The following is a 22,095-nucleotide window of genomic DNA, read 5'->3' as shown; positions in this document are numbered from 1 at the left end:
GCAGCACCTGAGCGGCGGTTTCCCTCGCGGGCTTTGCGATAGGCACTCCGCAGCTCCTTTACTTTAACCCTGCACTGCACCGCATCCCAGTCATGGCCCCTTTCCAGCATGGCCCTTGAGATCTGCCCATAGGTATCGTAATTCCTATGGCTGGAGCACAGCTGTGAATGCATAGCTTCCTCCCCCCAAACACTGATGAGGTCCATAAATTCGCCATTGGTCCATGCTGGGGCTCATTTGGCATCTGGAGGCATGGTCACTGATTGATTGCACTCCACACCTGGCTGAGCAAACAGGAAGGGGATTTTTAAAATTCCCGGGGCATTTAAAGGGGGAGTCACCTGAGACCAAGGCAGTAGAGTGCGAACTGATGAGCAGAGTGGCTGAACAGGTATTCTGGGATACCTCCTAATACTCTGGAGGTCAATTACAGCGCTTTTGGTGGCCACACCTGTGGAGCAGCGCTGCATCACCAGCGCTGCAATCGTTATACCTGAGGCAGACCAGGTGTACAGCCAGCGCTGCAGCCACAGAGATGAAGCGCTGTATGTGCCTTGCAAGTGTGGACAGTAAGTTGCAGCGCTGGTGGTGGGTTTACAGCGCTGCAACTCTCCAGTGTAGCCAAGCTCTGAGTCCCCCCAGCCACATGGGTAAGGACGCAGAGAAATTACTTTAATACGTGAGAAACTGCCTATTTTAGACACTAAAAAGCATCTTTTTTTTTCAGTTGTAATCAGCTGTAGTTCGATTATCCTGGCTTAATATCACTTAAGTTTATTAATAGAGAACAGAGATTTATTTTTAGTTTTTACCATAAAATCATCTCAATCCTGTGTATTAAATTGTGGGCCTTAGATAAACTAACAGGCTTTCATGTCTCTTTGAAGGAAGCAGACTTGGTAATTTTGGTGACTGTCCAGTGACTGGGGATGGATACTGCAGAGAGAAGCCCCTGGGCAGTTCAGGAACTAGGGTTCACTGAATGTCAAGATTGGCAGAGTCTCAAGAAGTCTGCTGATAAGGCGTACAGACGGGGGTAGCAAAGAGCTGACAGATCTTGCTGAGGTGGATCTTGCTGAGACAGAGGGGTAACACAATAGCTTTTAGTTCGAGGCTCTGCAAGGATTGTGTCACAGTATATGAGAGACTTGACAAGATCAACTAATGACAGCTCGGATAAATCAAGGTGAGCACACATCTAAAATGTACACTATTCCCATTTAACAGCACTAAAACACTGTTGATGGCACCACATGAAAGAAGTTTGAGCAGGAGCAGCAGAGACATACTGCTCCTCTGACGGACTTTCCTGCAAGGGTATTTCAAGAATTGGACGGAAGAAAGGATGCTAAAAAAAGGACTAAACAGTGACTTTGATGGGAAAAGTAAAGACTTTGCCATGCAAAAGGATAATCATCTAAACTTATGTCTCTAGATGGCAATGTATCTGGTGCTATAAGCAGATGTCACCACCAAAGGCATACAAGTGAGGAGGAAAACAGTATGACATAAAAATTTTTATTAAAGATTGTTTTCAAGAGACCTCATTTCAAATCAATACACTTTATCAACACCAAGTGCAAACACAGAGTAACTTTTAGCTACAATGTGCAATTAAGGTCAAATCCACTGTGAATACACTTCTACCCCAATATAACGGAACCCGATATAACACGGGTTTGCATATAGTGCGGTAACCCCGAGCTGTGGCAGCAGGGCTCAATCGGCGATTTAAAGGGCCCGAGCTCCCCACAGCGACCGGAGCCCAGGGCTTTAAATCACCCCTGGAGCCCTGCCGCTGCTATCCCGGGACTGCAGCAGCGGGGCTCGGCCGGTGATTTAAAGGGCTTGGAGCTCTGGCCACTGTGGGGAGCCCCATGCCCTTTAAATCACTGTCAGAGCCCTGCCACTGCTACCCCAGAGTTCCGGCAAAGGGGCTCGGGTGGAAATTTAAAGGGTCCAGGGCTCCCGGCAGCCAGAGCCCCAGGCTCTTTAAATCACCACTGGAGCCCTGCCACAAGCTACCCCGATATAATGGGGTTTCACCTATAACACAGTAGGGATTTTTAGCTCCCGCGGACCACATTATATCAAGGTAGAGGTGTATATGCAAGGCTTGACAGTGTAACAACCATTTTATCCTGACCTATGTCACTGGCCATAATGAATTCATCTTGGCAAGATTAAATACCATCTGGTTTACAATCAGACTAAGTATATTCTTCCCTTTTGATGTTATACAAGTTGTCTAAGTCTAGCATAAGATTACATCACAACAGCCAATTTTTTCCAGTGTAAAAAAAACGGGTAATATTTATCTTAGCATGTAACAGAAGAAAGATGCAGATCAGATACATTTTTATTACTACATAAAAACTCCTATAAGGACTGAGTATTTCTACTTAAGTAAGACTTCTCTCACTGCACACAGGCTAAGATCAATTCAGTTACACCTGTGCAAACTTCTGAAATCTTAAGTAACTCTCCTCTCCTATTTACCAATATTTTCATGGCATTGGGACTTTTAATCCTGGTTTATAGCATTCACTAAATCAACTGGACTATTTATATGCTTAAACTTAAGTATGTGCTTAGGCATCTTGCTGAATCATGGTCCAAGCAGCTTATCATATTCTGATGATGTCCTATATTTGTTTTTAAAACCTTTTCTAATAAATTCACATCCCTATTGGACTCAAATAAATTCTTAGAAACTGATGCAAATTACTCGTTACTTTGAGATATTTTTCACTAAAATAAGCTTGAAGAGCTATACAATTCTTCCAACTTTTTTCTGATTAGTTTGTTTTAACTAAGACTACAAGCAGCTCTGTATGAACAGTCAATTCAATAAAATTTCATGTATGGGAAATTAAGTTCAGCTTTTCTTGGTCTTTTACTTGGTGCATTATTTTCTTTCACTTTACTTCCTAGCAGCTATTTGCAGAAGAGATTTGCTTATGAAAGTTTTGCTGTCCTGTTATTCTCCCTTTGTGTTTCCACCAATCTATCTTCAACAAAAGGAAAGCTTACAAGACAGTGTTAATATCCTATGTGAACCTGCTATCCTTCAGCATAGTCATTAATCTCCACAAATTAATTGTTTTTATTATTACAAGGGACTTTAATAAAACCATGTCATAAACAGATAAGTAAGAGTTAATAGAACGAAAGTGCTTCATATCTCTTTTGCCTGGAAAGGGTTAACAAGAACAGCGAGCCTGGCTGTCACCTGACCAGAGGACCAATCAGAGGACAGGATACTTTCAAATCTTGAGGGAGGGAAGTTTGTGTGTGTGCTGTTAGAATTTGGTTGTTGTTCACTCTGGGGGCTCAGAGGGATCAGACGTGCAACCAGGTTTCTCTCCAGTCTCTCCGATACAGGCTCTTAATAGCTCAGAATACTGAGTACTAGGTAGATAAAGCGAGTTAGGCTTATGGTTGTTTTCTTTATTTGCAAATGTGTATTTCGCTGAAAGGAGTTCAAATTTGTATTTTGCTGAAAAGATTTTAATTTGTACTTGTATACTTAGGCTGGGAGGGTATTCCCAGTGTCTATAGCTGAAAGACCCTTTACCTATTCCATTTTTTAAATTTACAAAGATAATTTTTACTGTTTTTTTTCTTTAATTAAAAGCTTTTCTTGTTTAAGAACCTGATTGTTTTTTCATTCTGGTGAGACCCCAGGGGACTGGGTCTGGATCCACCAGGGAATTGGTGGGGAGAAAGGAGGGAAGGGGGAGAGAAAGGTTAAATTTCTCTCTGTGTTAGGATTACTCTCTCTCTCAGGAAGGGTCTGGGAGGGGGAAAGAGGAGGAAGGTGAGTTTTCCTCTCTGTTTTAAGATTCAAGGAGTTTGAATGACAGTGATATTCCAGGGTAACCCAGGGAGGGGAAGCCTGGGAGAGGCAACGGTGAGGGAAAGGGTTTTCTTTCCTTGTGTTAAGATCCAGAGGGTCTGGGTCTTGGGGTTCCCTGGGCAAGGTTTTGGGGGGACCTGAGTGTACCAGGCACTGGAATTCGTGGTTGGTGGCAGCGCTACAAGTACTAAGCTGGTAATTGAGCTTAGAGGAATTCATGCTGGTACCCCGTCTTTTGGACGCTAAAGTTCAGAGTGGGGAAATACACCATGACAACATTTGTCTGAAAAAATCATACAGTCACAATATCTAATACTAGTATAACTGAACAGTTAGCCAAACTAATATCTTTTATGTTTATTTTCTCTGGTTTTCAGTGACACTTTGCATATAATCAGTTTCACCATTTCCTATAGGTCAGTATCTCCCTTGAGGAAGAGCCCCTTACAAACACTAACAAAAGAAGATAATTCTTACCTGCTAAAGGTTTAAAAAAAAAAAAAAAAAAAAAAAAAAAATTAAGGCCATTCCAGTTAGTGGATAGTCTATCAGAAAAATGGTTTGTTAAGCTAAAAAAAAATTCCCAAAAATTTCAGGTTGAGAATGTTTATTCATTTTTATCATCAAGTAGCCACAGAAAGCCAACAAACCAACTCCTCGTTTTACCAGAATTTGCACTAACGATCCATACCATCAATTTTGTATTGTATAGATATAATACAATACAATATCAAAACTGCTGATCCTATTAGATACGCTGGCAATTATCAAATTGTGTAAAGGTATAAGTCCAGTAAACATTTGGCACTATAGCAAACCAATGCCAAGATGTAACCTTTTATTTTAGGCCTTTTATTTTATGCACACTTATAACCTCAACCATGACTGGGTAAAGTTATGAAACAGTCTCTTGTCAAATTTTAAAGTATCCATTTGAGCTGTAAAAGCTCAAAATGTTCAACATTTATAATTTGATTGGGGGGAATTAAATATTCTGCACAAATCTTCAACTCAGAAGTTCTGAAACCTACAGATTTTAAAGGGACAACATGAATTTAAAATCTAGCCACTTAAAAAAGATAAATTAAAAGTAATTTCATATACCACAGACACTTCATGAATCTCCTTCTAATCTCCAGTTTTGCCATCAGAGTCTGTTACTGGAAGATCTAGGCAACTGAGAAAGCTGGCTATACATTAAACTGACTAAAGTAGTGTTGCCAACCCAGGACGTAAACAAACAAAAACACAGAGAAATAGTTCTCTAATCTCTTTCAGTTGACAGTCATAGCCTCACATGTATCACAAACAACTGTGAACAAAAACACTGACTGCGGCTGGAATGCTACTTGGCCAGTGAGATGTGCCCTCAATGGGGGTAGTGCTGAGAACTCCCAGCTCCAGCACAGTAAGGGTACATCTTCACTACCTGCCATATCAGCAGGTAGAAATCGATTTCTCGGGGACCGATATAAAACATCTCATCTAGACATGATATATCGATCCCCAAACATGCTCCTGTCAACTCGGGAACTCCACTAACGCGAACAGCTGTAGCTGAGTCAACAGGGGGAGCACAAACATCGATCCCGTGCCGTGAGGACGGTAGGTAATTCGATCTAAGATACTTCGACTTCAGCTATGCTATTCACATAGCTGAAGTTGTGTATCTTAGATCGAGCCCCTTCCCTAGTGTAGACCAGCCCTTATAAGTGACCACACCACACGCTGGATACCTAGCGGCCAGACACAGGAAGGGCCGGGCTGAAGTCCGTTTTCATTATGATCGCTAGTCTAGGCCCAGACAATGGCACCCAGGACCTACCTGCCCTTCAGCCGCTCCGAGACTCCAGCGCAGGAAAGTTCCTGCCCTCTCCGCCTCCTGCTGCCGCCAGCGGGGATGGAGGAGCCGAGTGGGACACACTGCAAGGTGGGGAGAGGTTAGCGGGGCGGACCCGCTGCTTCCCAGCGGCAAAGCCGGCGGGCGGGCTCCGCGCCAAGGGCCGCTGGCAGGGAATCACCGGGCGGCCGTTGCCCGTGAACGCGCAGCGTCTCCTTGGAGAACGATCAACATACCCTCCCCCACCGCCACCTCCACGCGGCAGGAACGAGCGGCACAGCTGGCCGGGCACCCTGGGGCGAGGAGCCGCGGCACAGAATCGGCGGCCCCCTCCGCTCCGGGAGAGGCCGAGCCACCGGCGGCCGCTTTACCTGCCACGATACTGGCAGGGCAAGACGAGCGCTACGCTGCTCTCCCCCACCCACGGGGCCCGGCCGAGCGGGCTGGGAAGGCCAAGGGCTCCACACAGGCCCGCCCCAGTTCTTCCTTCCGCGGCGCCTCAGGGGCCGCGAGCCGGGCAGCGAGAGGCGGGCTCCTCGCGGGGAGCGACAGGGAAAAGGCCATGCTTGGGGGGCGGGAAGGAGGGAACAATGCGGCCGCGGCGCCGCCGGAATAACATGGGACGGGGGCTCCTCGGGGAAGGATCCCGCCTTGGGAAAAGCTCCGGATAACCGAGATCGGGGCCCTCACCCAGACCCGCTCCCCCGCCGGACTCGGGCTCCCAGACCCTGGCGGGGCAGCGGTGTTACCTTGGCAGCAGCTCCGCTGCCTTAGGCCTCACGCCCTGCGGCACCGACCGGACCCGCCTGGTTGGGGGTGGGGGGGGAACAGGGACCCTCACACGCAAGCCGCAACGGCCACCTTCGCCGCCATTTTGGTTCTCCCCGTGCGCGGAGGCGGGACGGGGCGGACGGATACACACCGTTACTTAGTAACCTGCTCCGAAGATGCTCTTCCGCGCTGCCCCCCCCCCGCGGCCGCGTAAGGGCACGTGACTGAAGGCTGGAATAGCGCGTTTTTTTCACGCTGTGCCGCTCACTCGATTCCTGGCGGGAATCCTGGGGCGGCTGAATGGAGCCAGTGCCTCAAAGAAAACCAGAACTACAAATCCCGGCATGCCATGCGTGACCAAACGGGTTCCAACCACTTAGGAGCAGAGCATGGTGACATTGGTAGTTTCAGTGGTCTTGAGGATGACTATGGGTAGAGAGAGATGTACAGACACTGTCCGATCGCAACGCATGCTGGGAAGTGTAGTCTGTGGTTACAGTGCTCTAATAAAGGTCAAGAATTTTTGTCACTCGAAAGCCATGAGTGTCTGCTGAGTCAGGTGTTCCCATCGCATCACAAGCAGGGTTGAGAGCACTTTTTGTTCAACATGTCACTGGTTCAATCACCACTGAGATTCACAGTCTCTTATCCAGTTTTTCAGTTCTCAGCCATTTTGACTTTATGAATTACACTGGTGGAATGTACAGCTATAGTATGTAAGATATGTATTTGTCCCATGCCAAGAGTCCAGTACCACTGTGGTCTCTGATGTAACTCAACTAACCACCCCACCCTTATTCAACAGCTAATGTTTATGCATGCAAAAGTCCCATGGGTTATCTGGAGGAGACTGCATTCATAGCAGATTACATGACCTAACTGCCACAATTCTTCAAAACAATTTAACCAGCCCATGCAGTTGCCCCAAAATTGCATTTCCTCACCCTTGCACACCTCATTATTCACCACTCACACAAATCAAAACAAATCTTCCATGCCTGTCACTTTCTACATGTGTCACTGAAGCCTAGAATGTCTGTTAAGTCTGTGTGAAGTGACAGAAACAGCAACACGTATGAGAGAGAGCTAATTTTGGTTAAAATATCAGCAAGTTCAATCATCACTGTTACCATCGAGTTTTTGCTTTGCAATGTGTTACCATCAAGTTTTTAAATTCTCAACCATTTTCAGGTATTTTACCACCAGACTTTATGAATTACACCTGTATGATAACACAGGCTTTCAGCTACTCATACTGCATATTGATCTAGCTCAGGGATTCTCAAACTGGGTGTTGTGACCCCTCAGGGAGTCATACGGTTATTATGTGGGGGGGGTCATGAGTTGTCAGCTTCCACACCCTCAATCCCATTTCACCTCCAGTATTTATAATAGAATTAAATATTTTAAAAAATGTGTTTTTCATTTATAAGAGGGGGGTCATACTCAGAGGCTTGCTGTGTGAAAGAGATCACCAATACAAAATGTTGAGAACCACTGATCTAACTGCATTACAGGTGTCCTAAAAAGGAAGGAGAATTGTTGGGATTGTGCCCTTTGTTTACTTCTTTGTGGTTATATATAAAAGATATTAAACATTTTTTAGATTTTAAATTTATGGCATACTAATAGGATCATGACATCAGTCATCAAGTCTGAGAAGTTATTTTTATTTAGACTGCAATAGAGACATCAGTTTAAAGTGCATACTTAGGTTTAAAAGTTTTTTCATCTTCTCTCATAAGTCACACATACAATGATAATTAAAAGATTAAAGAGAAAATCTTTCTTTCAGCACATGTAATTTGTACATTTACCTGCACATTGTGTATAGTCTCTTTTACTGTTTCCCTGTTGTGTGTTTTGTTTTGTATCATTTGTAGGTATTTTTACACAGCAACAAGAAAAAAAACAAAACAAAAAACTTTCAGGCCCTCATTATACATCATAAAGAAGCACACACGCACAAAAAACACATAGGAGAGAACTCTATATCCATTTACATGTAAATAGTTACATAGTCTTAAACACCATCCATTAACATATACCTGAGGTTTTGTAAGATCAATATCACTTTGGCTTCCTCTCTGCAGCTCTTTACATCAGCTCTTCACACCTGCCACCTGTTGGTCTATTCATACAAGGTTACTTTTAATATGCTATAACTCCTGCTAACGTGTCCTGTGGTCTCTATCAGCCACATCCCTGTATTAAAAATAAGATACTTGGGGTGGAATGTCCAAATCTAGGCATCATTGACATTCAGAAAACCCCTGCTCAGTTGCTGCCTAGCCATATAGGCACCTTAATTCTCTATGTGCTTAAGTTTCTGCCATTAAAATCCCCAAAGTGCTTAAATTTTGGCAGTTAGGCATGTGCTCAGCCACCTAAGTTCTGACGCTGCCCAACTGCTCCATGCTTAACTCATTCACAAACTGCGTTCCTCTGCCTACTATGCCTTTGGGGCCCAATCCAGTAGACATACTCAGAGCACATCTAAACCCACACCAAATGTCTGCTGGTGGTGCTATCATAACCTTATTCCCAGATCTGGACCTTAGCGTCCAAAATATGGGGGTTAGCATGAAAACCTCCAAGCTTAGTCCCCAGCTTGGACCTGGTACCTGCTGCCACCACCCAAAAAATTAGAGTGTTTTGGGGCACTCTGGTCCCCCTGAAAAACCTTCCCTGGGGACCCCAAGACCCAAATCCCTTCAGTCTCACAACAAAGGGAAATAATCCTGTTTCCCTTCCCCCCTCCAGGTGCTCCTGGAGAGATACACAGACACAAGCTCTGTGAAACTACACCGAGACTCCCCCCTCTCTGTTCCCGATCCTGGAAACAGAAAGTACTTTCCTATTCCCCCCAGAGGGAATGCAAAATCAGGCTAGCAATCCAACACACAGCTCTCCCCTGATTTCTTCCTCCCACCAATTCCCTGGTGAGTACAGACTCAATTTCCCTGAAGTAAAGAAAAACTCCAACAGGTCTTAAAAGAAAGCTTTATATAAAAAGAAAGGAAAAATACAAATGTTCTCTCTGTATTAAGATGATACAACACAGGGTCAATTGCTTAAAAGAATATTGAATAAACAGCCTTATTCAAAAAGAATACAAATCAAAGCACTTCAGCACTTATATTCATGCAAATACCAAAGAAAAGAAACCATAGAACTTACTATCTGATCTCTTTGTCCTTACACTTAGAAACAGAAGACTAGAAAATAGAACTACTTCTCCAAAGCTCAGAGGAAACAGGCAGACAGACAAAAGACTCTTACACAAACTTCCCTCCACCCAAAGTTGAAAAAATCCGGTTTCCTGATTGGTTCTCTGGTCAGGTGTTTCAGGTGAAAGAGACATTAACCCTTAGCTATCTGTTTATGACACGCCCCCCAAATTGCAGACAGTGGGGAAGCTCACTGGCGGCAATTTCCTTCTAGAACTTGAAAATAAACAGATTAATACAACACATGCACCTTTACATATACTACTAAGTATATAACTAACAGACTTTTACATTTTAAGAACACTTTTTAACTACTGGATTCTGGGAAACTTTCACGGGAGAGTGCATCAGCAACTTTGTTAGAAGCTCCTGTGATGTGTTGAATTTCAAAATCAAAATCTTGGAAAGCTAAACTCCAACGAAGAAGTTTCTTGTTGTTCCCCTTGGCAGTATGAAGCCACTTTAGTGCAGCATGGTCAGTTTGTAGTTGGAACCGCCGTCCCCAAACATATGGGCGTAGCTTTTCCAGGGCGTACACAATGGCATAGCATTCCTTTTCACTGACTGACCAGTGACTTTCCCTCTCAGACAGTTTCTTGCTGAGAAACACGACAGGATGGAAGTTGTGATCTGTTGCTTCCTGCATGAGCACTGCTCCTATACCACGCTCAGATGCATCTGTGGTTACTAGGAATGGTTTGTCAAAATCCGGGGCCCTGAGTACAGGGTCAGACATGAGCGTTGCCTTAAGCTGGGTAAAGGCTTTTTGACAGTCATTAGTCCACTTAACGGCATTTGGCTGGGTCTTTTTGGTTAGGTCGGTCAATGGGGCAGCGATTTGGCTGTAGTGTGGTACAAATCGCCTGTAGTATCCGGCCAAGCCTAAGAAGGATTGGACCTGTTTCTTTGACCTTGGGACAGGCCACTTTTGGATAGCATCCACCTTGGCCTGTAGGGGGTTTATGGTTCCTCGACCCACCTGGTGCCCCAGGTAAGTCACTCTGTTTTGGCCTATTTGACACTTTTTGGCCTTAACAGTTAGTCCTGCCTGCCTGATGCGCTCAAAGACCTTTTCCAGGTGGAGTAGGTGTTCGGGCCAGGAGTCTGAAAAAATGGCCACATCATCGAGGTAGGCAACTGCAAATTCTCCCAGTCCAGCTAGTAGACCGTCTACCAGCCTCTGGAAGGTGGCGGGTGCATTTCGAAGGCCGAAAGGAAGGACATTGAATTCATACACCCCCGTATGGGTGACGAATGCTGACCTCTCCTTGGCAGGTTCATCTAGCGGTACTTGCCAGTACCCCTTGGTTAAGTCTATGGTAGAGATGAACTGGGCACGTCCCAACTTTTCCAATAGCTCATCAGTACGTGGCATTGGATAGTTGTCCGGACGAGTTACAGCATTTAGCTTACGGTAGTCCACGCAGAAGCGTATTTCCCCATCTGGTTTGGGTACCAGAACCACTGGAGATGCCCATGCACTGGTAGATGGGCGGATTATACCCATCTGTAGCATGTTCTGGATCTCCCGTTCTATAGCAGCTTGGGCATGAGGAGACACCCGGTAGGGTGGGGTTCTGATTGGGTGAGCATTACCTGTATCAATGGAGTGGTATGCCCGTTCAGTCCGTCCTGGGGTGGCTGAGAACAATGGGGCGAAGCTAGTGCACAGCTCCTTGATTTGTTGCCGCTGCAGACGTTCCAGGGTGGTTGAGAGGTTCACCTCTTCCACGCCACCGTCTTTTTTTTCCGTCGTAGTAGACACCGTCAGGCCACTCAGCATCATCTCCCTGGACTGTAAACTGACAAACCTGTAAGTCTCTGGAATAGAAAGGCTTGAGAGAATTAACATGGTACACTTTAGGCTTTAGTGAGGAATTGGGAAATGCTATGAGGTAGTTCACAGCTCCCAGGCGCTCTTGGACCGTGAATGGCCCTTCCCATGATGCTTCCATCTTATGGGCCTGTTGCGCCTTCAAGACCATAACCTGGTCTCCTACCTTGAAGGAACGTTCTCTGGCATGTCTGTCATACCAGGCCTTTTGCTCTTCTTGAGCATCCTTTAGGTTCTCTCTAGCAAGGGCTAAAGAGTGTCGGAGGGTGCTTTGTAGGTTGCTTACAAAGTCCAGAATGTTAGTTCCTGGAGAAGGCGTAAACCCCTCCCATTGCTGCTTCACCAACTGTAATGGCCCCTTAACCTCGTGACCATACACAAGTTCAAATGGTGAAAACCCTAAACTGGGATGTGGTACAGCCCTGTAGGCAAACAGCAACTGCTGCAACACTAGGTCCCAATTATTGGAGAATTCGTTGATGAATTTTCGTATCATGGCCCCCAAAGTTCCATTGAACCGTTCCACCAGGCCATTGGTTTGATGGTGGTATGGGGTGGCAACCAAGTGATTCACCCCATGAGTTTCCCACAGTTTTTCCATGGTCCCTGCCAGAAAATTAGACCCTGAATCTGTAAGGATGTCGGAGGGCCAACCTACCCTGGCAAAGATGTCTGTTAGGGCCAGGCACACAGTGTTAGCCCTGGTGTTGCTTAGAGCTACTGCTTCTGGCCATCGGGTAGCAAAGTCCACTAAAGTCAGTACATACTGCTTTCCTCTGGGCGTCTTTTTTGGGAAAGGGCCCAGAATATCCACAGCTACTCGCTGAAATGGGACCTCAATTATGGGGAGTGGCTGGAGAGGGGCCTTGACCTGGTCTTGAGGCTTACCCACTCTTTGGCATACCTCACAAGACCGGACATACTTGGCAACATCCTTGCCCATCCCCTCCCAGTGGAAGGACTTCCCCAACCGGTCCTTGGTTCGGTTCACCCCAGCATGGCCACTGGGATGATCATGGGCTAAGCTTAAGAGCTTCCCCCGGTACTTAGTTGGAACCACCAACTGTTTTTGCGGCTGCCATTCCTCCCGGTGTCCACCAGAAAGAATTTCCTTGTATAAAAGTCCTTGGTCTATAACAAACCGGGATCGATTAGAAGAGCTGAGAGGCGGTGGGGTGCTCCGTGCCGCCGCCCACGCTTTCTGAAGGCTGTCATCTGCTTCCTGCTCAGCCTGGAACTGTTCCCTTGAGGCTGGGGTCACCAGTTCTTCCTCAGACTGTGGACTTGGGCTTGGTCCCTCTGGAAGCGATGTAGGTGATGGGGTTGTTTCCGTTGCTGGTGAACCGCTCTCCGCTGGTGCACCTGAGGGTATTTCAGGCTCTGGCTGAGCCTTTTGGGTATGGCTGTCGTGTGCTTCTGCCAGTTCTGGCTCGCTGGCGCCCTCTGGCGTGGAGTTTGAAGATGTGGTTGCACTTGCTGGTGCTGGTTGCTGTTCCAGTTCCGGGCCTGGGACTGGAGATGCTGTGGCTGTTTCAGTGGTAGGCATGAAATCTGGGTCCACTACCTCTGTCTGGGTCTCTGGTAACACAGACGGGGCCTCTGTGGACGGCTCAGGAACAGGAATGGGTCTGGAAGCTTGCCTGGTTTGGCTACGGGTAACCATTCCCACTCTCTTGGCCCGCCTCACCTGGTTGGCCAAGTCTTCCCCCAGTAGCATGGGGATAGGATAATTGTCATAGACTGCAAAAGTCCACATTCCTGACCAGCCTTTGTACTGGACAGGCAGTTGAGCTGTAGGCAAGTCTACAGCTTGTGACATGAAGGGGTAAATTGTAACTTTGGCCTTTGGGTTGATGAATTTGGGGTCAACGAAGGATTGGTGGATAGCTGACACTTGTGCCCCCGTGTCTCTCCACGCAGTAACCTTCTTTCCGCCCACTCTCAAATTTTCCCTTCGCTCCAAGGGTATTTGAGAGGCATCTGGGCCTGGGGATCTTTGGGGTGATGGTGGTGTAATGAATTGCACTCGCATGGTGTTCTTGGGACAGTTGGCCTTGATATGTCCCAGTTCATTACACTTAAAGCATCTTCCATCTGATGGGTCACTGGGCCGAGGTGAGTTACTGGAGACCGGTGAGGTTGAAGAGTAGGGTATCTGTGGCTTTACTTGGGTGGTATGTAGGGTCTTTGGCTGTCCTCGGTTGTAGGGTTTATGGTCTGTGTGCCCCCTGGGGTAATCGTTCCCCTTGACAGTAGCTTTTTTGCTTTCTGCCAGTTCCATCCATTTGGCTCCAATCTCCCCCGCCTCAGCGATAGTTTTGGGATTTCTATCTTGTATGTACCGTGTGATGTCTTCAGGAACACCATCCAAGAACTGCTCCATTTGTATGAGGAGGTTCACTTCTTCCAAGGTTTGAATGTTGTTTCCTGTTAACCAGGCCTCATAGTTTTTTGCAATGTAGTAGGCGTGTTTGGGAAATGACACCTCTGGTTTCCACTTTTGGGTTCTGAAGCGCCGACGGGCATGATCTGGGGTTATCCCCATCCGGTATCTGGCCTTGGTTTGAAAAAGTTTATAGTCATTCATTTGCGGCTTGGGCATTTCAGCTGCCACCTCTGCTAAAGGTCCACTGAGGTGTGGCCTTAATTCTACCATGTACTGGTCTTCGGGGATGCTGTACCCAAGACAGGCTCTTTCAAAATTTTCCAAGAAGGCCTCGGTGTCATCACCTGCCTTGTAGGTGGGAAATTTCCTGTGCTGTGGAGTAATAATTGGCGCCGGGTTGTTAGGGTTGGCTGGCACATGCAGCCCAGCTTTTGCCAACTCCAGTTCATGTTTTCTCTGTTTTTCCTTCTCTTCATTCTCTTTTTGTTGTTTTTCCATTTCTTTTTGTTGTTTTTCCATTTCTCGGCGGTGGGCCACCTCTTCTTCTTCTAGTTTTCTTTTGTGTGCTGCCTCTTGGGCTGCCTGTTCTCTTTGGAAGGCTGCCAGTTTGAGGCTTTCTTCCTTTTCTTTTATCTCCATCTCTTTTTGTTTTATTTCTAGTTCCTGTTTGTGTTTTTCCATCTCTCGCCTGTGTCCAGCTTCTTTGAAGTGCCCTTCAGCCTCCATTTTTGTCCTGGTAGACATGGTTCCTGTTTTCTTGTGTTGGGGTGCCCTCCGGTGTTTCTCTTTTGAACTGCAGGCTCTGTTCCCTCCTGGAGTCTGCCTAGCAACAGTACTTTTTTTCCCTTTCTCTCTCTAGCTAATGTTCAATGAAGGGAAACCAGAAAAACCACTTAATTTGCATGCATATAAGTGCTGGTACTTGCCACCTAATGGGAGGGCTATTGCATGACAAAAGACCCTCAACAGTCTTCTCGCTTAACATGCAAACCACAAACTGCTAGAGAGCAGAAAAAAAAATTCTCTCTGGTTCCCTTTTAAAACCAAACTGTTTCTCTCTGCTAAAAAGCCCCTAGCAGAGAAAAGAAAAATATAATATTCCTACTGGCTTCTGGATTGTATCTTTCCCACAACGCTGCACACCATATCATAACCTTATTCCCAGATCTGGACCTTAGCGTCCAAAATATGGGGGTTAGCATGAAAACCTCCAAGCTTAGTCCCCAGCTTGGACCTGGTACCTGCTGCCACCACCCAAAAAATTAGAGTGTTTTGGGGCACTCTGGTCCCCCTGAAAAACCTTCCCTGGGGACCCCAAGACCCAAATCCCTTCAGTCTCACAACAAAGGGAAATAATCCTGTTTCCCTTCCCCCCTCCAGGTGCTCCTGGAGAGATACACAGACACAAGCTCTGTGAAACTACACCGAGACTCCCCCCTCTCTGTTCCCGATCCTGGAAACAGAAAGTACTTTCCTATTCCCCCCAGAGGGAATGCAAAATCAGGCTAGCAATCCAACACACAGCTCTCCCCTGATTTCTTCCTCCCACCAATTCCCTGGTGAGTACAGACTCAATTTCCCTGAAGTAAAGAAAAACTCCAACAGGTCTTAAAAGAAAGCTTTATATAAAAAGAAAGGAAAAATACAAATGTTCTCTCTGTATTAAGATGATACAACACAGGGTCAATTGCTTAAAAGAATATTGAATAAACAGCCTTATTCAAAAAGAATACAAATCAAAGCACTTCAGCACTTATATTCATGCAAATACCAAAGAAAAGAAACCATAGAACTTACTATCTGATCTCTTTGTCCTTACACTTAGAAACAGAAGACTAGAAAATAGAACTACTTCTCCAAAGCTCAGAGGAAACAGGCAGACAGACAAAAGACTCTTACACAAACTTCCCTCCACCCAAAGTTGAAAAAATCCGGTTTCCTGATTGGTTCTCTGGTCAGGTGTTTCAGGTGAAAGAGACATTAACCCTTAGCTATCTGTTTATGACAGGTGCAACCTCCTCTTATGTCCTTTAGACCAATGGTTAGAGCACTCACCATTTGTGTTTATATAAGCTTCTTCCCAGAGTGACAGGTGATATAGTAGCCATATGCTATCCAGGTCCCTAACTAAGAGCAAAGGTTGCGGCTCAAGAGGGTTATCCAATCATGAGTTGTTCATACCTCTACTACTCCCAAAAGTAGGGAAAAGGGGCCATGAATTCCCGAACATATATTACCTGAGACTCCCAACGCAGGTGGCTCTAAGAATTTGTTTGTGGTTTATTGTTGAATGCTGATCCTGTGCAGTGGGTGTTTTCTTTATACTACATTAAAATATGGTAAAGGAGACTTACATTGTTACTAAACCTGCATCTAGCCTTTACACTAGCAAAAAAACAGCTGTGGGAAGTTATTTTCCATGGCTCATCAACTGATCCCCTTTGTGCAAGAAGAACACAAGGACCAGAAACTGTGAGGCAGCGAATCTCTTGGATTTTTATGGCAAATATCCCCACAGCAGCTAGGGGCATAAGGGTATATTCCTATGTTTCCATAAGTGAAATCACTTTCAAAAAAGAATATGTAGCAACTTCCTGTAATAGATCATGCTGATTTGTACCATTACCACCTGTATAAATATTGTGCAACTAATAATCTCAGTTTAGAGCATGTAACAGATACTTGTTAAAATAATTCTGCATCTATTACTTAAGTAATGTCTTTTTCTCCCGCCCTCTATTGCCTTGCATGGAAAATCAGCATTACACTGGCAGTGGTTCAGATAAGTGATGTACTATGTTGTGAGCGAGCAGTACCTCCTGTTGTCCTGCAGATGGCAGCAGCATCTAGCTCAGTGGTTGTCAACCTATTTATCATTGTGGGTCACGTACTCAGCTCTGTATGTGTTATGTGGGCAATATATGTACTACCAGTACATCTAAAAAAAAGAAGGTTTAATATTTGTTATATGACAGATTTATGATTCAAATCGGTATAGTATCTTTCATTTCAACACCGGCAAATGTCTACCAAGAACATTTTAAAGTAGCTAAATAAGTAAAAACATTAACCGTTAAAAATTAATTTATTGTAAGGGTGGTATGGCACCGTGTATTGCCACCCTCGCTTCTGTGCTGCTGGTGGTGCTGCGGCTGTACTGAACACCCAGAGAGTGCCGCTGCGGAGCCTGCCTCTGCCTGCAAAGATGGGGAGCTGTGTCAGGTGCATGGTTCTGCCCACCATGCACTCAGCCCCTCTGCTAGGGACTGGCCTCCTTTCACCCAGAATCTAGATCCCCCAACACTGAGCTGGCACAAATGCCTGTCCTGCAGAGACAGGGTGCCCTATCCAAGGCAGAACAGCCCTCGCGCCAATGGACTGCCCCTTCCAGAATCCAGTCCCCCTCCCAGGGACTGACCCCCCATGCAACCAACCTCCCACTTAGAGACTTTCCCCCAGCCCCCAACTTAGGGACTGCGCCCACCACCAGGTACTGTGCTCCAGTATCTAGCTCCTCATCCAGGGACTGTCCCCAGCCACAAATCCTCCTACCTAGAATCTGTCACTCATGCACTAGCTGCACTACTCTCCCTGCAGCCCTAGCTCCCTGAACCTCTCCTTGCACTAGGGTAGCCCAGTGTCCATTTTTTTACTGGAACACCTGGTTAAAAAGGGACCCTGCTCATGGGGCCGCAAAAAGGGCAGTCACGGGGTCTCTGCTAGCTGCCTCTGCCCCAAGCACTGGCTCTATAGCTCCCATTAGCTGGGATCCTGGCTGGGGGCAGTGCCTACGGGCGTAGGCAGCACACAGAGCCACCTGGATGCCTCTGCGCCTAGGAGCCGGACACACTGGCTACTTCCAGGAGCTCCCTGAAGTAAGCGCCGCCCAGAGCCCACACCCCAAGTCCCCTTGTGATAAATGAAGTGGGGAGAGGATAGTTCCCTTTTATGAACACCCAACCAGGTAGTTAGCTGTAAAATCCCTCTTGGTGTCTGTTCTCTGCTTGCTTTACCTGCAAAGGGTTAACAAGCCCACAGGTAAAAGAAAAGGAGTGGGCACCTGATCAAAAGAGCCAATGAGAATGCTAAAACTTTTAAAATTGGGAAAGAAACTTTCCTTTTGTCTGTTGTTCTCTGGAGAAGGAGACACAGAGCAGCAATGCTATGTAAGGCTTGAACCATGTATGAAAATTCATCTTCCATACCTAGCAGAAAATATTTGGATAGAGAATGTTTAGTTAGGCACAATCAGGTTTATTTTTTTATTTTGGCTTGTAGATCTCCTCTGTGCTAACCCTTGATGCGTATGTTTGCTTGTAATCTTTAAGCTGAACCCCCAAGAAAGCTAGTTTGGGTACTCAATTTTTGGAATTGCTCTTTTAAAATCTAGCAAAAGACTAAATTCCAGATGTATTTTTTTTCCTTTTTTTAAAATAGAATTTAGCTTTTTTAAGGACTGGATTGGATTTTTAGTGTCCTAAAATGTTTGTGCTTATGCTGTTTGATTAGCTGGTGGCAACAGCTAATTTCCTTTTTTTCTTTTTCAGCTCTTCCCCGGAGGGTGTGTGTGAAAGGGCTTGAGGGTACCCCACAGGGAGGAATTCCCAAGTGCTCCTTCCTGGGTCCAAGGGTGGGTTTTTTTTTTTGTTGTTTTTTTTTGCATTTGGATGCTGGCAGCATTTACCAAGCCAAGGTCAGAGAAAAGTTGTAACCTTGGTAGTTTTATACAAGCCTGAAGTGGCAAGTATTAATTTTGAGAATCCTTGCAGGTCCCCACCTTCTGCACTTGGAGTGACAGAGTGTGGATTCAGCCTTGACACCCTTCCTGCACCCCAACCTTCTATTCCAGCTCTGAGCCCCCTCATGCATCCCAAACCACTCAGCCTCAGCCCCAACCCAAAGCCCACACCTCCAACCAGAGGGTACCTCCTCCCACATCCCAACCTCCTACCCCAGTTAAGAACCCTTTCCCACACTCTGAATCCCTTGGCCCCCTCCTGCACTCATCCCTGGCCCCACCCCAGAGCCTGCACCCCCAGCCGGAGCCCTCACCCCCTCCTGCACCCTAACCCCCTGCCCCAGCCCATGAAAGTGAGTGAGGTTGGGAGAGAGCAAGTGATGGAAGAATAGGGTTGCCATCTTTGGTTGGACATATTCCTGGAAGTTTAATCAGATGACATAATCTTCAATTAAAGCTTAATCTTTAATTCCTGGAGATTCCAGGATAATCCTGGAGGGTTGGCAACCCTACAGAGGAAAGGAGGGTGGAGTGAGTGGGGGGCAGGGCCTCGGAGAAGGGGTGGGGCCTTAAGGAAGGGGCGAAGCAAGGATCTTCAAATTGTGCAATTAGAAAGTTGGCAACCCTACCCTGCGCCCTAGCCCACTCCACCCAGTTTCCACGCCCACTGGTCTCCTACCTCAGCTGCCCGTAGCTGAGCAGTGCAGCCCGCTCTGCCCATCTGCCTCTGCAGTCCTAGTGCTGGGAGCCTACTCTAGCCAGGGCTGCTGGACCCATGATCCCGTGGAGTGGGTGGGCACTGAGCACCCTGGCTTCCTACTGATGCTGCTGGGCCCGATCCTGCATAGCCCCATTTTTGCACCCCCCTACCAGCTCTGTGCCCTGGGCAAATGACCCTCCCACTCCACCCTACATATGGCCCCATGGATGTCACATAAGCCACATCTGTATGCTGACTGGGCTGCAAGTGGCCTATGGGCCGCATGTTGAGAACCACTGATCTAGCCATGTTCACATTCTCTAGCTATCTGAAATAGCAATGTAGAAATGTACTAAATGGAAACAGAAAAGAAAAACAAAAAGAGAGAGAGAGAGAATTGTTAATTTGTAAAAGCCACACAAATTTCCTCCCTGACCCCAAACCAAGAACTATACAATGAAAGAAACAAAACAAAAACTAATATACCCCAGGAAGAAATGATCAAAGTCAAGTGTTCATATGATTTTGTCCCTGTTTTTATTCAGTCCACTTTGAAGCTAAATTAATTAGGGAATTCTCAATTTCTATTCTTTCTGCATTATTATAGATAGCAAAAAGAGAGCGTTCCAACATTTGAGATTCCGTTCTAAAAAGAAAGCATTAAGGGGACTATTTTAAAATTGGAAAATTAAAAGATCATCTGATAGGAGCCATTCCTGCCCATTTCATGAGCCCCATGGACTAATTGCTTTCTTTACACTTTATGGCTTTGATTTACATCCAAAAATATGTCAGCATTAAAGTATTTAGCAGATAAACCTATGTTGAATACTTCCATATGTGCTCCTATTTTAATACGGAAGCAATCTGCCAAAATGTGGACCACTAAAGAGTACATCTGATTGAAAATAAACATGTTCTCTTTAGCAGTTACGTTGTCTTGGGCTCACACCCTGGAGATGCATATTGACTTTCTGTATTAAGTTGTCAAAATGTCACGTAGCAATGCAGAGTTAAGTAATTTCACAAAGTTCCATGGAAATTAACTTTGTGGTGCGATACTGCATACTTTACTGAAGCAATAAAGCATGCAATACTGAGCCACACGTCACAGTGGGTAAATGTGAAGCAATGGGGTACCATTTAACCAGTTCAGTAACTTTCACTTTTATAAAATACTGCATGCACTCAAATTTCATGTAATGTGTTACTCATATCCAGATATTTTATTTGCATTTTACTCCCCAATGGCCTTCAAAAGCTACCTCCTATTGATATTTATAATTTACTTGTTCATCTTCCATTGTTGGGGAAAGATATTTTAGGTCCTCTTACCCAAGAGAGCCTGAACAATTATTCTTAAAGTGTGTGGTTGCTTTTATAAATCAGTTTTTAAAAATGAACAAATACTTGTAGTAATGAATCTCATATTTGTAATTCAAATTTAAAATAGTGAACACATGGACATAAAACTTAGGGTGGCTTTGACATGTTTTAATTAGATTTATAATCTAAATATTACTGACACATTTCTAACATAATTGCTTACTTCATACTGTCCTTTGTTGAACTGCACTGGCATGTTTTGATGACATACACTTAATTTCCAAATTACTTTGCCATATTTCTTCACTCAGTGGGGCTACGGCTACAGTGTGCTCAGTTCTGATGTTATGAAGAGACTGCAACCACTCCATAGTTAAGGTTGCAACAGGACTCTATTCTAATGCTAATTTCTGTCCCCTAAAATAAAAATTCTCATTCTTCTTAAAATTTGAAGGGAAATTATTAGTAGAAGGGAGAATTTTTCTAGAAAATTTGAAAGAAAGTAAGACTTAAAGCTGAAAATACAGTCAAATTATAATTCTGGAATTACTTGATAAATAGTTTCCATCATATCTACAAGCGAGTTTTCAAGCAAAGAAAATAAAAAGTACTAATTAGCATTTTTTCAAAAAGTAGACATAGCCCTTTTTTGCTATATCTAGCAGAGCAAAACAATGTAGATAATATTTTCATTGGCAACATTAACATATAAAAAATTCACATGTAAATCCCCCTCTTCCAGGGAAAACATTAGATTAGACTTCTTTTCACAGGGAAGACTTTCTATGTCAATTGCTTTACCTAGGACGAGGTTAAAAGTTTCAGTCTTAGAAGGCATGGGCACTCTAGCCCCGATCCACAAAAACATTTAAGTATGTGTATAGTTAAGAAGGTGCAGGACAATGGTGAATTGGGCTCCAGATAGCTACATGGTAGGTATCTTCCCTAGATAATCAAACACCTTCTTTCACAAGGCCAATTTATTATTATAATTAGAGATAAACCTTAATCAAAACCATAGATCCAAACACCCTTACACTTTGAGAAAGTTCACATCAGCAGTCAGATTCAAAATTTGCACCTTGGATCAGTCTCTAATTATTGTATATAGACTTTCAAATAACTGTACCTTAAACCCATACAGATAGCCCTGTAATTGCAACCATTTACCTGAATGTCCATCAAATCCATAGACCACTGGTGAGGCAAAGGAGGTGAGTAGCATAGTTGGACCTAGTCAACATTCCTGCCTGCCTCCACTTCCAACTGAAGAGGCATATACATGTCCCAGACAGCAATAATAGAGGTAGAAAAAAGCAGGGAGACAGTTCTAAGTGTGATTCCCATTATGGTACTACCTGGAGACACTATTATAACCTGTTGGCACTGGGGTTTGATTAATCCTCATTGA

The 22,095-nt window shown here is 45.1% G+C and overlaps 1 protein-coding gene across 8 annotated transcripts in view; it reads right to left on the bottom strand.

Moving 5' to 3' along the window:
* PCM1 (pericentriolar material 1) overlaps positions 1-6,796 on the bottom strand; it is a 97,998-nt gene extending 91,202 nt beyond the window's left edge. For 7 of the 8 annotated variants that reach the window (XM_030565534.1, XM_030565537.1, XM_030565536.1 and 4 more), the window contains exons 1-2: positions 6,449-6,596; positions 5,685-5,782 (exon numbers count right to left, since the gene is read on the bottom strand). The gene's annotated coding sequence lies outside the window, so the exon portion shown is untranslated. Of the gene's footprint in view, positions 1-5,684; positions 5,783-6,448; positions 6,597-6,621 lie in introns of those variants that run through there. The other variant, XM_030565535.1, reaches the window with a different exon arrangement.
* Between the last annotated feature and the right edge of the window lie 15,299 nt (positions 6,797-22,095).

Source organism: Gopherus evgoodei, chromosome 5 (genome assembly GCF_007399415.2).
Source record: "Gopherus evgoodei ecotype Sinaloan lineage chromosome 5, rGopEvg1_v1.p, whole genome shotgun sequence".
Lineage (NCBI taxonomy): Eukaryota > Metazoa > Chordata > Testudines > Testudinidae > Gopherus > Gopherus evgoodei.
The sequence above is the reverse complement of the archived record's forward strand: the minus strand, read 5'-3'. Positions and strand labels throughout refer to the sequence as shown.